Raw genomic sequence first — 16,700 nt, 5'->3', positions numbered from 1 at the left:
CAATACAAACAATAACAAGCTAAATATCATACAATTCACATGAATATTAATATGCGATGATTCCCGATCCAAATATATACGGCGATATTGCGTTCATGGGAACATACGCAATTACCGAAAGGCAGATCATTTAAGAAATGGACGTTGAGGTGTAAATATATAGACTTCAAACACCGACCCTGTAATAAAACAAATTGTTAAAGCTTCTAATGTACGCTGTTTTCATTTTTTGTTGAGTAAATATGTCATGTGTATAGTGTTCTTTTATTAGAACCTTACTTAATAATTGATTGAGCTGAAACTTTGTATATCTTGCATTCAAAAAGTTTATGTTGAAATAAGTATTGTTTAAGCTAACAAAAGATTCACGCCTTTAACGTATTCGTTTGCCAATTATGAACGACGTACCAGTTGAATAACTGTTTTGTTAATGATTTGTTTAAGATTTAAAGATAGTTGTGTTAATTTCAACGTGTCAATTAGCAATTCTATTGATGAGGTTTTGCGATAAGAAATGTTAAAATCGTTAACCTTAGATTTGTCAATCAAATATACGATCGAATAATGAATTACTAATCCCTTTCATTATTATATTTTTTATATTCTATAATAATATTGACGAACTGTCAACCGAGCACTCGCAATTTCGTAATTTTACGTATCCGTTTAAGATGTAGCACTTTTAAGATCACATGCCATCTTAGACGACGAATTGCAAAATTTCGATGCTTAAGATTTTGATTCAGATTGACATATAACTATACGCAATTAAGACACTAGTTATTCATTGATTTAGTTTTACGGCTGTTAAATAAGAATAATACAATAGAACAAACGCTATAGCTTAAAGGGAATAGACACCAGATGGTCAAAAATTAGCAAATTACATCATTTTCTGAAAACAAGCCTAGAATCGTGAATAAGAGCTGTACCATTTAAGTGGCCGATAATACATCATTTTACATAATGAGCAAACATGCCATAACCCTCGGCGAGGGAAAAAAATACCCGGAATTCCAACCAATCCCCTGGTCTCCTGAAATTCACTATGTCCTAATTTGCTTTATATGATATTGGTGTATTATATACTTATGATATGGATTAACACGATGATGATTTTGAAGTTTTTATTTTATTTTTATTATTTTCTTGTATGTATATTAGAGCAATGAAGAAATATATGTAAATACTCATTCAGATTGCTGTATTCAGTATTATATTATGAATGTCGATATCGCATTTAATTTGGCTGCTTAAAAATCTCCTGGTCTAATATCAAAATCCTCTGTAATTCAGACCCAAATCCCCTGGGAAGCCTCTTAAAAATATAGCATGTATGGATGAGTGTCGATTAACATACCGTAGCTTTTTTCTAATTTACTGGATAGACATTTCCAAATAATTTAATTTTGAGACAATTTATATTTGTCCTTGTAACATCTGGTGTTTAGTCCCGTTAATTGTTATTTGTTTCATTGTAAAATGACAATCATTATCCTTCGATATTTGAATGGCAAGTTCATGTGCCAATTACAGCTCACAAGTATATACACTAAGGCATTTGTTTAAGAGATATCGACCGTGTTAAATAATTCAATAGTGTTTACCAAAATAAAAAAGATAAAAATGCAACGTGAAAACTATATTTTATTATACTCAAAAGTTTCCCACATAAATATTTGTCTCCATAGCTTGGTTTAACATATTCATTGTAATATAATATTAACAATTCAAAAGTTCAGGCTTTTTGAGTAGCAATTATATTCTAAACGTAGACACAGGATAAAGACAATACAGTAAATGTTCTAGTCCTCTGTAAAGATAAGATGTGTTAGACATGCAATGTTAATAATACGGTAAATCAATTGAAATGCGTGGATTGCTTGACCTCTTTTAAAACAGTGAAAACATTTCAGAGAACTGACAAAGATTAGAATCATACATGGTGTACACTGCAAATATTGGTTTGTCAAAATGAAATAAAATTAAACTTGAATGATTTTTGATGAAGTGTTGTTCCTCTCTCGTTGTCCACGAAAGGGCTTGTGATATCGGTGTGTTTGGTTCCAGATAACATGTTCGTGTTAAGATTACTCTCAATACTCCGAACCTTTGGCATCATGTCTTTGAAATCCCTAGAAATCTCCTACCTTCTGCTTAACTCTCGTAAATTCAATTATTCAACCATTTCTTTAAATCTAGTAACACAGTTGTAATTATAATAGGATTTTCAACAATCGTCATGATTTGTAACTAGTCCAGCCACGTTATGCGCTTTAACAACAATGTCAGGATATATAACTTGACGAAGACTCATTTGAAATAGGATAATATTTTACCTGTACACTTTAACATGCAAGCTCTTCTGAAACAGTTAGTGAATGCTTTTAGTTGCATATGGAAGAAAGGGAGACAACTGCAACTTGTTTGACACGACAGTAGGAGGGGAGATATATACATTTTGCTGCACAATACAGAAGAAGGAACTATCTGTAGTTTGTTGCACAAAGCAGGCGGAATGGATTACTGCAAGCTGGTACACAAACAGAAGGGGAAATGCATGGTATTTTGTTTCTCAAGGCTTGAGTAGGACTTAACTGTATGTTGTGACACTAAGTGGAAGGGGGGACTAACACATGTTGTTGCACTAGGCTGGACAGGACGCTATTACAGAATGTAACTCAAGACATAGGTAGAAATAATGTTATGCTGTTGCTCAAGGTTATTGGTGAAACAAATGCATGTAGTTGCATCAGGCAGTATGAAGAATTAACTGCATGTTGCCGCGCACGAAAATTGGAGGAAAACACTGCATGTTGCTGATCAAGGCAATTGGGGAGAAAAAATCATGTTGCTGCACAAGGCAGTATGAGGAAATAACTGGGGAGTGAAATGCATGTTGGTCCTAAAGTCAAAACGCGGAAATAACTGCATGTTGCTGATCAAGGCAATAGAAGGAAATAAATGCATGATACTGCTCAAGGCATTAGGAGGAATTAACTGCATGTTGCCGCGCACGAAAATTGGAGGAAAAAACTGCATGTTGCTGATCAAGGCAATTGGGGAGAATAAATCCTGTTGCTGCACAAGGCAGTATGAGGAAATAACTGGGGGGGTGAAATGCATGTTGTTCCTAAAGTCAAAACGCGGAAATAACTGCATGTTGCTGATCAAGGCAACAGGAGGAAATAACTGCATGTTGCTGCACAAGGCAATAGGAGGAAATAACTGTTTATTTCTGCACAAGGCAACAGGAGCAAATAACCGCATCATATTGCTCAAGGCAATAGGAGGAACTAACTGCATGTTGCTGTGCAAGGCAATAGGAGCAAATATCTGCATCATACTGCTCAAGGCAACAGGAGGAAATAACTGCATGTTGCTACGCAAGACAATAGGAGCAAATATCTGCATGATACTGCTCAAGGCAACAGGAGGAAATAAATGCATGTTGCTGCGCAAGGCAATAGGAGCAAATATCTGCATGTTGCTGCGCAAGACAATAGGAGCAAATTACTGCATGATACTGCTCAAGGCAACAGGAGGAAATAACTGCATGTTGCTGAACAAGGCAATAGGAGTAAATAACTGTTTGTTTCTGCACAAGGCAACAGGAGGAAATAACTGCATGTTGCTGCACAAGGCAATAGGAGGAAGTAATTGCATGTTGTTGCACAAGGCAATTAAGAAGACGAATGCATGTTGTTGCAAAAGGCAAAACAAAGAAATAACTGTACTTTACTGCGCAAAGAAATTGGAGAAAATATTGCAAACTATGCACAAGTTGGAAGGAGTAGATAATGTGGAAGTGGGACTCAAAGCCAGGGCCTCAAATAGCATATGAACAGGAAAATATGTTTGTTTGTGTTAATTATCTTTGCTTTATATTCATTTTTATTCTGTTTATGGTGTAGTTGTTAGTGTATCAGGGAAGAAAGCAACCTACGAGTTAAATTGCATGTACAAGGAGGTAAACATGTACACGTAGCTACACTTTAAAGGTTATGTACAAATCCATTATGATGAAATATATGTGAAAGTAGCTAATCATTGAAGTGCATGTCTAAGTTGCTACATGTCGAAGTATATTTTCACGTGAACAGCAGGGGAGTGTGCCGGTAGAAATGACCATGCTCCATAGAGATCTTCGGTGTGTTACATAACCCGGCTTGAAACAGCAGTCAGTCAATAGAATTTTTTTTTTAGGGTTGTCAAACACCGACGAGGAACAGCAGGGGAGTCAGCCGGTAGAAATGACCATGCTCGAAAGAGTCTTCGGGGTTGTCATACACACCGACGAGGAACAGCAGGGGATGTGCCAGTAGAAATAACCATGCTTCCTAGTGTCTTTGGGATGGCATGCACACCGACGAGGAACAGCAAGGGCGTCTGCCGGTAGATATGTCCATGCTCCATAAGGTCTTTGGGGTTATCATGCACACCGACGAGGAACAGCAATAAAGTCCTTTGGGTTGTCATACACACCGGCGAAGAATAGAAGGAGAGTGTACCGATATAAATGTGCTATAAAATCCTGGGGTATGGCGCAAATCCCGACGTGGAAAATATTGGAGCTTGGAGGTAGAAATCACAATTATTTAAGCTGACACTCGAAATAAAAGATTTAAAAGAATATGCAAATGGCCTAATGGTAATATCAAAGTATTTGTCAATGTGATATATTGAGCGAGTCGGTCATGACGGCGGTCTTATATTCGTCACCAGTTTTTCACACTTGAGGTCACTAAGAACTGACCCACAGTGCATACTGAAATGATGAGGGTCAATTCTGCATGTATAACCCAGTCAATACAATTTGACAAGAACATGAGTAGTGTTAACTGAATTGTCATGGTTCGACCAAAATGGTTATCCTCTATTTTTGAGAAATAAAACCTTTTAAAAGGAAATCCATTCCAAATTGTTATTCATTAAACATAATGATGTGACTTAAGTAACATTTTTAGTTGTCCTTTCGTTTCAATGTGCCTTTATGTATCATGCATATGATAGTAAGACATACAATGTTGCAATGTTGCAAAATAATAAGGATAATGGTAAAGCGTTTTCCATATACCACAAAGTACCCTTTGTAATGTTCATAACGTCCGCGTTGATATTGAGAGAATATAATCATATTGGAAAAGAATACTATTTTGACCCAAAACGACCCGCGTCGGTGATCTTTATTTTAACTCGTATTGCCTCTCTTTAATTACTACAAGTAAGCGATAAGAGAAATGTGATATAGTGCATGTATTGTTAAATGCGACCTGTACGTTAGATAGTTATGATACGCCGTAGTTTATAGTTTAACACCTTTTACCCTGGGAGACCTGATACTTCTTTGTTAATGCGATAGTAGTAATAAAATTAATACATGTTAAAGTCAATTTAACCGGATAACAACCGCAATTCAAAAATGCATTTAAACGCATCACAAATTAGCCTCTTCCGGACATTTAACAGCAATCTCATCTAACATGTAATCATTCCCAATAGCTCTAACGTTTTAATTTTTACGTGTTATTGGTTTTATATGACTTTAACCCCATTAATGCCTTTTACATTATATAACTTCGGATATACACTTTGGGGCTAGTTGTAAGAAAATGATCCGTTACAATCAACAAAGTTGTTTTTAGTGAATAAAATGAGAAATATGTCTAAAAAGTACATGTATAAGTAGCTTAACATTGCAATTCATACACGTAGTACATAAACACATAGCCACACGTCGAAGAACATTTACACGTAGCTGAACTTTGGGGAACATGTACACGTAGTTAAACGTTAAGGCACATGTTCACGTATCTAGACGTTAAAATGCATGGACACGTAGCTAAACGGTGAAGTACATTCACACGTATCCACACATTGAAGCACATATACACGTAGCTGAACGTTGAAATGCATATAAACGTAGCTAAACGTTAAAGTTCATGTAGAAGAAGCTTAAAGTTAAAGTTCATGCACGCGTAGCTAAACGTTGAAGAACATGTAAACAGAGCGAAACGTTAAAGTTCAAACACTGCACGTTGAAGCTCACGTTTTGACAGATACATATTTAATTACACGTACACGTAACAACACGTTGATTAACATTTATGTACATGCAGTTAACGTTAAAGTTCAGGTACATGTAAGCACATCCTGAAGGATGTTTAAGTCCAAGTAGCTACAAGTTTAAGTTCATGTATACGTCGCAAAACGTTAAAGTTCATGTACATAAACCTATATCTTGAAATTCATGTACACGTGGCTAAACTTTTAATTCATGTTCATGTAGCAAATAGTAAAGTTCAGGTGCACGTTGAAGTCCATGTACACTTCGATACACGTTAGAGGCCATGTGCACGTCGATAAACGTTAGAGGACAAGTACACGTTAAAATTCATGAACGCCGCGATAAAAGTTCAATTCCATGTACACGTAGGTACTCGTTAAAGTACATGTACACGTTGATAAACGTTGGAGTCCCTAAACACGTCAAGACACGTGAAAGTGCATGTACACGTTTATACACGTTGAAGTTCATGTGCACGTAGCTACATGTTGAGGTTCAGGTATACGTCGATAAACGTTAAAGTCCATGTACACGTCGATACAAGTTGAAGTTAATGTACACGTACCTACAGCTTGAAGTTTATATACACGTTGCTACACGTTTAAGTTCATGTACACGTTGCTACATGTTTAAGTTAATGTTCACTTCGATACATTTTGAAGTTCATGTTCACGTAGCAACACGTTTAATTTCATGTACACGTTGAAGAGTTCATTTACACGTCGATACACGTTAAGGTTCATGTACACGTCGATACACGTTGAAGTCCATGTACACGTCCATACACGTTGAAGTTCATGTACACGTCGAGGTCGTTAATTGAGGGCATTCATAGACCCAATATAAGTGCCGTAAATATCACTTATTCTTGGAGATGTGATTATATGCATCTCGGATAATTGAGGGCATTCATAGACCCAATATAAGGGCCGTAAATATCACTTATACTTGGAGATGTGATTATATGCATCTCGGTTAATTGAGGGCATTCATAGACCCAATATAAGGGCCGTAAATATCACTTGAACTTGGAGATGTGATTATATGCATCTCGGTTAATTGAGGGCATTCATAGACACAATATAAGGGCCGTAAATATCACTTAAACTTGGAGATATGATTATATGCATCTCGGTTAATTGAGGGCATTCATAGACCCAATATAAGGGCCGTAAATATCACTTAAACTTGGAGATGTGTTTATATGCATCTCGGTTAATTGAGGGCATTCATAGACCAAATATAAGGGCCGTAGATATCACTTAAACTTGGAGATGTGATTATATGCATCTCGGTTAATTGAGGGCATTCATAGACCCAATATAAGTGCCGTAAATAAAACTTATACTTGGAGATGTGTTTATATGCATCTCGGTTAATTGAGGGCATTCATAGACCCAATATAAGGGCCGTAAATATCACTTAAACTTGGAGATGTGATTATATGCATCTCGGTTAATTGAGGGCATTCATAGACCAAATATAAGGGTCGAAGATATCACTTATACTTGGAGATGTGATTGTATGCATCTCGATTAATTGAAGGCATTCATTGACCCAATATAAGGGCCGTAAATATAACTTATACTTGGAGATGTGTTTATATGCATCTCGGTTAATTGAGGGCATTCATAGACCCAATATAAGGGCCGTAAATATCACTTATACTTGGAGATGTGATTAAATGCATCTCGGTTAATTGAGGGCATTCATAGACCCAATATAAGTGCCGTAAATATCACTTATTCTTGGAGATGTGATTATATGCATCTCGGATAATTGAGGGCATTCATAGACCCAATATAAGGGCCGTAAATATCACTTATACTTGGAGATGTGTTTATATGCATCTCGGTTAATTGAGGGCATTCATAGACCCAATATAAGGGCCGTAAATATCACTTGAACTTGGAGATGTGATTATATGCATCTCGGTTAATTGAGGGCATTCATAGACCCAATATAAGGGCCGTAAATATCACTTAAACTTGGAGATATGATTATATGCATCTCGGTTAATTGAGGGCATTCATAGACCCAATATAAGGGCCGTAAATATCACTTATACTTGGAGATGTGTTTATATGCATCTCGGTTAATTGAGGGCATTCATAGACCAAATATAAGGGCCGTAGATATCACTTAAACTTGGAGATGTGATTATATGCATCTCGGTTAATTGAGGGCATTCATAGACCCAATATAAGTGCCGTAAATAAAACTTATACTTGGAGATGTGTTTATATGCATCTCGGTTAATTGAGGGCATTCATAGACCCAATATAAGGGCCGTAAATATCACTTAAACTTGGAGATGTGATTATATGCATCTCGGTTAATTGAGGGCATTCATAGACCAAATATAAGGGTCGTAGATATCACTTATACTTGGAGATGTGATTGTATGCATCTCGATTAATTGAAGGCATTCATTGACCCAATATAAGGGCCGTAAATATAACTTATACTTGGAGATGTGTTTATATGCATCTCGGTTAATTGAGGGCATTCATAGACCCAATATAAGGGCCGTAAATATCACTTATACTTGGAGATGTGATTAAATGCATCTCGGTTAATTGAGGGCATTCATAGACCCAATATAAGTGCCGTAAATATCACTTATACTTGGAGATGTGATTATATGCATCTCGGATAATTGAGGGCATTCATAGATCCAATATAAGGGCCGTAAATATCACTTATACTTGGAGATGTGATTATATGCGTTTTATCCCCTTTTATTAAATTTCAGTTTGCATGTTTTGATATTGGTATTAAAACGAATAAATTGATATATGGTTGACAATGAAGTTTTTTTTTATTACAGCTATCGCGAAGTTCATATGTTTTTGGTGCATTAACTTATTAAACTGATATATTTAATAAAACATATTCTAAAACGTTCTATTATAGGTGTAAATGATTTTGGTTTAAGGCACACATGGTTATATGTAAATCAGTTTTGATGTATTCCTTAGAAATCTGAAGTGTGTTGAGGAAAATGTTGGAAAAACGAATTAAACACCTTTTAATATAATGGGGTTAATTCTTAAATCAGAGCGGAAAAGAGTCGACAGAGCTCTTACCACGCTGTTGTAGCAGACGGATACATTATAACGCTATTAAATTGTGCGCAGGCTACTAACTAAACACTGTCCGTGATATGGTACCACAAAGTTTAAACGTGTTTGTCGCTGTGCTTATACCATGGAAATGTAGCGGACGTATACATTATAACGCTACTAAATTGTGCGTACGCTACTAACTGAATAATTCAAGTGCTATGGTACCAAACAGTATAAACTCGTTGCAAACACTTTGTTGCCGTGTCCATGCCATGCAGATGCCGACCATTATCGTCTTGATGTTAAACGGGTTGGCTGTTAGGTTCCTTTGATTTCAGTAGTTAAAGCAATATTTAGAATTATACACATTAGCCCAAAACGTCTGATGGTCGGAGTACTATGAAGCTCAAGTGTCAGAAATTCCTGTTGTAATTCAACAGGTCTCGTCCTCGGATTGTGTTCTAATAGCAGCCCCTGATCGTTCTGACGATGCAATTGTCTGGAACGTCTCGGAACTTTTATGGCTCAGCTTCCGATAAATGATATATCCCGTCTATGTTCGCAACGTTTCGGGGCCGTTGTGGCTCAGCTTCCGGTAAATGATATATACCCTCTATGTTCGGAACGTCTCGTGGCCGCTGTGGCTCAGCTTCCGGTAAATGATATATCCTGTCAATGTACGGGGAGTCTCGGGCCGTCTGTGTCTCAGCTTCCGGTAAATCATATATCCCGTCAATATTCGGAACGTTTCATTTGTTATGGTATCACATTTGCAATCAGATTGTTTTCACGAATCCATGAAATTTAAAACAAAATCAAAATGGAAAAAAAAAAATCATGCAGTCAAATCAATAAACAATTCGTCCTTATAGTGATAGGTCTGAGGACACTTACGACGATGAAGATCAAAACAATGGTTTGCGTATTATGTGAATTTCCGTACAAACAAGAAGAACATGTCTTTTGCCAATATGAAATACACAGAGAGTTATAACTTACGGCTTTTACTGAGGATTTATAAACCAAACATAAGGGTCGCAACCTTCCATTTATAACTTGGAGATAATGCTTGTACTCGTTATTTCCCTTTGGTTGTATTTAAACATTCAAGCATTTGTCCACAACGATTGTGGAAAAAGTTATCGCATGAATAGCACTCGTTGAAACGATTGTACGTTGTATTGATAAGGTGGTTTCTTAAAGGCGTTACATTTGTTAAACGCTGTTTGTGTGAAGTGCAAAATGTTTTAGTATTATTAAAACTTTCAAAATTATATATGTACACTCTCTAGTACTATTATGTACAAATGTAGTAAAGATCATATTCGCATGAATGCCACCAGCGTATTAATTTCAGCAATCATTAAGCTTATAATTCAATTGATAGCTTCGCACATGTCCAGTACGCATTTCCCACCAAAACGATAATAAACGCTACGATAATTGGTTTGTACAAAGACATGTTATACAAAATTATGGTACGTTATAAAATAACTCAATATGTACACAATGTTTCCGACAATGATCAGGGTTCGCGGTCAGGGGTGATATTCAATATTGGTCCTTATTTGATTTAAGAACGATGCAGCTAATCGGATTGCGTGATATAAATGGAGGACGTATACAGTGAAATAAGTCAATGAGTATGACTATATGATTGACAAGGTGCATATTGAATACCACTCCAAGGCCGATCATCGTTTTGCGACCCGCCTAAATAACGTTCAGACGTGTATTTAATTTTCGCTTTTTAATCACAATGGACACGGAGTGAAGTATTAATTACGTAATCACAATTTATTGACCCGTTCAATCAATATAAAAATACTAAAAGAAAGGCAAAATCGAAATCAGATAAGGAAAATATGCTTGTATGGAAAAAATAGGAAGACTAAAGGGGCGACGAATGTATTCAGCGTTGGCATTGTAACAACAAAGGTAAAGCGGCAAATTTGTATTTCCTGACATTTTATACCGTGTTTGTGAATAACATATACCTCATATATCTTGTATATACACTTAACATACAATTGAATCTAGATTTGCAGGTTAGGTTGGACAGGGTAAAGGCCTAGCACATACCGAGAAACACATTCAACGTCACAAAATAACACTGCCGTTGTTCTTACTAAGTATAAGTTTATTTGATCACATAACACAATACATAGTATTAGCAATTTCATTAATAAATTTGGTGTAAAAGTTTGAAATCCAGATTGTCAAATGGTTACTTTTACCTTTTTTTTCGAAAGAAAAATGTAGAACGTTTTAACTACCGTTTTTATATGCTAAGTATGGTGATCTTCATATCAGTTTAAGTTATCAAAATAAAAACGCTCAAAATATTTTAAAAATGCGTGTCCCAAAATAGGTGATCTACTGTTTCGAGTTTGTATAGAAAGCTTCGTAGTATCATTCGAGCTTAAACAACTTGTTGACGATGGGAGAATCAGACAGTTCTTATTGTAAGACGATACACAGGATTGGCCTTCCTTATCTGGTAACCCGAATATAAATTAAATTTTGCGTTTTGTATGTTTTCATTGTGTTCTTTTAACAGTGCAACTATATTAAATACGAGTATTTTAAGCTTTAATGGTTCTACGCGTTCTACCTCAATAGGATCAGATGTAAAATACCAGACACTCGATACTAAGTCAACAGGTTCGGTGGGTATGTTTATTCAAGTCGTTTTATGGTTTCTAACGATGACTGCATCGTATTTTTGAAAAGTATTTGCATTAGGTGCTCTGAATTGATTCCCTCCGTCTGCAGATAGAGTTGGGATCTCTAATCATGCAAGTACTTGGGGTTTACCCTTTCGTTTTTTATTATTGTTTGTTTTATTGATAGGTTTCCTCAAGTTATGCATACTTTGATAATATTTACCTTTGCGTTTTATCTTTATTAACAATTGTTGGGCTAAGAGTGAGATTTGAGCACATAAACTGGTTTAAACCCCCAGTAAAATTACATTTTACTGACCGTTCCAAGGCGGTACCTTACAATTATTGATAAACATACCAATTATTTATTTATATATATAGTATTTATGCACTATGCTGTTTGTAGAGTTTTGTGCTGTTCTATGTTTTCTTGTTGGTGAATTTGTGTTCTATGTCTTTGGCGTTTGCCCATTGCCACTAAAACGGGTCTATGTTTGCAATTTTTGCTACTGAGCATGTAGCTTTTTGCATATATATCGTGTTGCAAGACAATGCATTTATTGATAAAGACAGAAGAGTTTGCAGAACGTTTTGAAACGTAACTAACATTTTCTTTTGATTAGTTTGGTTTTCATATAAACAAATTTCTATAAATCAACTTTTTAACTGCAACTTAACGCATAGCTACAAACTGAGGAAAATATACAACAAATGTATGTTTAAGTGCGATTGCACGTACGAACATGTTAAAGGAAGTTCATGAACCAGTGGTTACACGTTAAATTTCATGCACCAGTAGTAACACGTTGATGTTCATGTACAAGTAGTAACACTAAGTAATTCATGTATTAGTAGTTACACGTTTCAGTTCATGTACTAGTAGTTACACGTTAAAGTTCATGTACTAGAAGTTACACGATGTAGTTCACATACAAGTAGTTACACGTAGCAATGCATGTACTAGTAGCTACACGTTGAAGTTCATGCACTAGTACTTACACGATTTATTTCATGTTCAAGTAGTTACACGTAGTAATTCATGTACTAGTAGCTACACGTTGAAGTTCATGTACTAGTAGTTACACGATTAAGTTCATGTTCAGGTATACACGTTGAGGTTCTTGTACCAGTAGTTACACGTTGAGGTTATTGCAACAGTAGTTACACGTTGAATTTAATGTGCAAATAGATGTAAGTTGTAGTTCATGTACAAGTATTAACACGTTGTAGTTCATGTACAATTATTTACACGTAGAAGTTCATGTACAAGTAGTTACACGTAGAAGTACATGTACAAGTAGTTACACGTAGAAGTACATGTACAAGTAGTTACACGTAGAAGTACATGTACAAGTAGTTACACGTAGAAGTACATGTACAAGTAGTTACACGTAGAAGTACATGTACAAGTAGTTACACGTAGAAGTTCATGTACAAGTAGTTACACGTTGTAGTTTATGTACAATTAGTTACACGTTGTAGTTTATGTACAAATAGTTACACCTTGAAATTCGTGTACAAGTAGTTACACGTTGTAGTTTATGTACAATTAGTTACACGTTGTAGTTTATGTACAATTATTTACACGTTGTAGTTTATGTACAATTAGTTACACCTTGAAATTCGTGTACAAGTAGTTACACGTTGTAGTTTATGTACAATTATTTACACGTTGTAGTTTATGTAAAAATAGTTACACCTTGAAATTCGTGTACAAGTAGTTACACGTTGTAGTTTATGTACAATTAGTTACACCTTGAAATTCGTGTACAATTAGTTACACGTTGTAGTTTATGTACCATTATTTACACGTTGTAGTTTATGTACATATAGTTACACCTTGAAATTCGTGTACAAGTAGTTACACGTTGTAGTTTATGTACAATTAGTTACACGTTGTAGTTTATGTACAATTATTTACACGTTGTAGTTTATGTACAATTAGTTACACATTGTAGTTTATGTACAAATAGTTACACCTTGAAATTCGTGTACAAGTAGTTACACGTTGTAGTTTATGTGCAATTAGTTACACGTTGTAGTTGATGTACAATTAGTTACACGTTGTAGTTTATGTACAATTAGTTACACATTGTAGTTTATGTACAATTAGTAACACGTTGTACTTTATGTACAATTAGTTACACATTGTAGTTTATGTACAATTAGTTACACATTGTAGTTTATGTACAATTAGTTACACGTTGTAGTTTATGTACAATTAGTTACACATTGTAGTTTATGTACAATTAGTTACACGTTGTAGTTTATGTACAATTAGTTACACATTGTAGTTTATGTACAATTAGTTGCACATTGTAGTTTATGTACAATTATTTACACGTTGTAGTTTATGTACAATTAGTTACACGTTGTAGTTTATGTACAAATAGTTACAAGTTGAAATTCGTGTACAAGTAGTTACACGTTGAAATTCGTGTACAAGTAGTAACACGTTGTAGTTTATGTACAATTAGTTACACGTTGTAGTTTATGTACAATTAGTTACACGTTGAAATTCGTGTACAAGTAGTTACACGTTGAAATTCGTGTATAAGTAGTTACACGTTGAAATTCGTGTACAAGTAGTTACACGTTGAAATTCGTGTACAAGTAGTTACATGTTGTAGTTTATGTACAATTAGTTACACGTTGTAGTTCATGTACAAATAGTTACACGTTGAAATTCGTGTACAAATAGTTACACGTTGAAATTCGTGTACAAGTAGTTACACGTTGTAGTGTATGTACAATTAGTTACACGTTGTAGTTTATGTACAATTATTTACACGTTGTAGTTTATGTACAAATAGTTACACGTTGAAATTCGTGTACAAGTAGTTACACGTTGTAGTTCATGTACAAATAGTTACAAGTTGTAGTTTATGTACAAATATTTACAAGTTGAAGTTCGTGTACAAGTAGTTACAGGTTGAAGTTCATTACCACATCGAAACACTTTGAAGTTCATGTGCACATAGCTACAAGTTGAAGTTCATGTACTAGTAGTTGCACGTTGAAGGTCATGTTCAAAAAGTTACATGTACCAGTAGCGTAATGTTGAAATACGTGTACAAGTTGTTACACGTTGGAGTTCATGCACACATCGGAACACTTTGTTGTACATGCACACGTCATTATACGTTGAAACACATGTACACGTCGCTAAACGTTGAAGTTCCTGTACACGTCGCTTAACGTTTCTGTTCAGGTACACGTAGCTTCACGATACAGTACATGATCCATTTAAATGACAAATATAAGTACAACTCAATTTAATATGGTGGCACACTTGCTGAAAACTATTTCTCTAAAAATGTTTATCGAAATTAGAATATAACACATTCAACGAATATTAAATAATCATTGAAATATATTCAATTCAGTCTTTAAATAATTGTTTAAGAACGATACGTTTATGAAAGGGGATTAATTATTTCGTAAATTCCATACATTGAGGCGGAATATTTAAATCGACAGTATTCAGTTAACCTATAAATACGCGTCTCGTTTCATTGAGGGTTACATAAACTCAACATAAAGGCCGTAAATATCATTTAAACTGGGAGATGTGATTATATGCGTTTTATCGATTGATCATTTACCTTATGTGGTGCAGTCTTTAGTGTATCATAGTAAAAAAACATTTTGCCATTATTGATGAAATAACTGACTGACTGCTGTAACACAAGGCAATTAGAGGAAATAACCGTATATTGGTGCACACTGTGGAAGAAGGGAAACAAGCAATATGAACTGCAAAATATGTTTGCATGTGTTATCTCATTTGATTACATTTGATTACACAAATGTTTATAAAAAAGTTGTTTCTGTAGCACAGTAGAAACTTTTTGTTATATTTATATCACCATCAACACATCTGATGAACGGGGTGAAATAAATTATTAAAAGGTTTATCGAAAACACAATTTTCTTGTAAAGTAGAATTATGATTTGAGCATTTAATCGCTTCAATTAATATTAGTTTTTCTTATACCCTTTTTAAACACGGTTTTCTTCAGCGTGTATGATTTTGGTGCATTAACACAATCAAATTGATAAACAATCAAATATATTGTAAAACGATTTATGATTGGTTTATTTATGGTGTAAATGCTTGAGGGAAATGGAGTTTTGTGTTAATAAGTTTTGTTTAATACCTTAACAATATCAGGTGAACAAGACTTGAACACCAGCTCGTTTGTTTTTCTTTGTGTTAGTCCATTCATCCAATAACATGTCTAATATAATTGGATTAATTCTAAACCTAAACCCCGTCAACTGCGCTCTTACCGTGCAGGTTGTACGGCTAGGATCCATTCTAACGCTATTCGATTATCCTTACCGATATATTTAATATGTGATGTTTCTTCCTATGTTGCCACTTTGATTTTGGCCAAACAATTCAGTTTATGCATGAAGGGAGGCCATTCACCGAAGTACAATGTCATTTAACTTTTTTACGGGTCAGGACGTTTTGATCAGTTCATTCTTTGCAGATTTCCTTTCATCATGAGCTTATTGGCACATTATTTTTAGTTAAGTATACTCTAATATCATAATGAATCAAATCGTGACATTACTTCAGTTCATAACGCCGTACACGAACTGTGCTGTAGTGAAGCGAATATTTTGATTTTGGTTTTGAAATTGAGATGAGATTAAATGGACTCAAGTCTTTGGATGTTTGTTATAAATAAACTTGAAATGGATGGTACAATTATAACTACGGGAACAATTGAGATGGGCAGGGTAAAGGCCTAACAATCACTTAACGAGGAATACATGCAACGCCATACAATAGCAAAGACATACCACGCATGTACCACCTTATAACTTTTGTGTCATTACTTAACGCCATACAATAACAAAGACATACCACGTATGCACCACCTTATA

This window comes from Mya arenaria, chromosome 16 (genome assembly GCF_026914265.1).
Source record: "Mya arenaria isolate MELC-2E11 chromosome 16, ASM2691426v1".
Lineage (NCBI taxonomy): Eukaryota > Metazoa > Mollusca > Bivalvia > Myida > Myidae > Mya > Mya arenaria.
Note: the sequence above shows the minus strand (reverse complement) of the source record.